This window comes from Vigna radiata, chromosome 6, assembly GCF_000741045.1.
Source record: "Vigna radiata var. radiata cultivar VC1973A chromosome 6, Vradiata_ver6, whole genome shotgun sequence".
Taxonomy (NCBI): domain Eukaryota; kingdom Viridiplantae; phylum Streptophyta; class Magnoliopsida; order Fabales; family Fabaceae; genus Vigna; species Vigna radiata.
The window spans coordinates 27,816,433-27,818,338 of NC_028356.1; positions in this window are offsets into that span (position 1 = coordinate 27,816,433).

Consider the following 1,906-nt stretch of genomic DNA (forward strand, 5'->3'; position numbering starts at 1 on the left):
ATATATGTGAAAATTGCCATAGTTGTCATGACACATTAGATTTATACATACCTATGAGATATAAAAGTTAAAGTGTTATTATATTCTGTACTAGTCTGATTTTTACCATTTTGTTTCCAGTTTTAACATTTTTCAGGTTACTTAGTTTTTAACTCCTCTTTTTTTAAAAATATTGAGTTCATAAATTAAAGTTAGGTTTAATGTATTCAAAGGTCTCTATTTCTGCGGATTCATATCAATTGGGTCTTCGTATTCTAAAAGTTTTCAATTGGGTCCCTATTTCGGTAAAATTGAGTAAATAAAGCATTTGCCATTAATTTCATTGGACGATGTTAAATTTATTGTGTCGTGACATGCTGATGAAACAATTTTTAATGACGTGGCACAGACTCGGTCTCTTTCTCTGCGGTGACTCGCTGAAGATTAGCTCCAACTTACCGGATTCCGGTGCCGGTGTCACGATTAACCTTAGAAGAACCCTAATTGGTGTAGGTTTATCACATCTTCTTCTTCTCTATTCGATCTGATTTGTGAAAAAAGAAGTGAAACAATGAAGGTTTCGTTTTCCATCCCCTCATTGAAATCCCAATCGAAGCCCAAACTCGTCAATACCTTCGACAACACTTCCACTGCCCAAAACGACACTGACGGATCCAAACACTTCATCACCGAATTCGATCCTTCCAAACCCACTCCTTCCCTCGCCTCAAAAATCCTAATTCCACCAATCCAAAACGAAGGGAAACCCTTTAAGAAGATGAAGAACCTACACCTCCCCACCATCGACCCTAAACCCAAACCCCTTACATTTGAAGTCCACGCCGCCGACGACCAACCCAACTTCGACGTCTCCTATGGCCTCAAACTCCGCATCGACAAAAAAAGTAAGCTAAACAACGACACCGCACTTCCGTCGTCGCCGCTTCGTGTTTCGGTGGAGGGCACAATGCTAGAGAAGCTGAAGGACGACATGGAAAGAATGCGAAGGAGGATGTGAAGATTTGGGAGATCAAGTAGATAATTGCCAAGGAAGGATTGGGTTTTGTTGGTGATGCTCTGGTTCGGAGTAGCAATGACAAGGACAAGAAGAAAAATGAGAAGAAGGGTGAAGAAAGGTGTTTGAGGAAATTGAAGGAGTCGAAGATTCAGCGTAAGGAAGCGCGACAAGAATGAGGTGGATAAGAGGAAGGTTTCTTGGCTTTGATTCTGCATATGGTTGTACGAGACCAAAGAAAGTACAAAGGATGCAGCATGAACAGTGGCGAAGAAGGGCGGGGGGGAGGGGCGAAGAGGATGAAGCAGAAGACAGAAAGAGGTGACGACATCGACCGGAGAGACGCTGAACGTAAGGGAGAAGGCTAAGCAAGGCGTGCAAGGGGCATGGGATGCGGAAAGGACACCACACACAAGATTGCACAGTCACCATGCCACATGGCAATGAAGTTAACACCGTCTACAACAGTTAATGGTAAGTGTATTATTAACTCAATTTTACCAAAATAAAAACTCAATTGAGAACTTTCAGACGAGATCCAATTAATACAAATCCGCATAAATAGAGATCTCCAAATACTTTAGTAACGTGAAAATTATAAGATAAATTTTAGAATAATTAAAATGGAAGAAACAACAAAGTAAATAAAAAAACAAAAGAAAAATGCGAAATAAAAGACGGAACTGCAACATATTAAAAGCGAGGATAGATGTGAGAGAGAAAAAAAATAATAATATTTTTAATTATTTATCACAGTACAAAATAAATTTAGTGTTGCTCCGTTTCATATATTTTATTTTGTGGAGTTCCCTGAAAATTATTTATGGGGCACGAGATACAACTCAAAATTTAACTCCAAATTTAAAGCACGCAAAGCGAATCTACACACCGACGCTGTCCGCGTGGCGACAT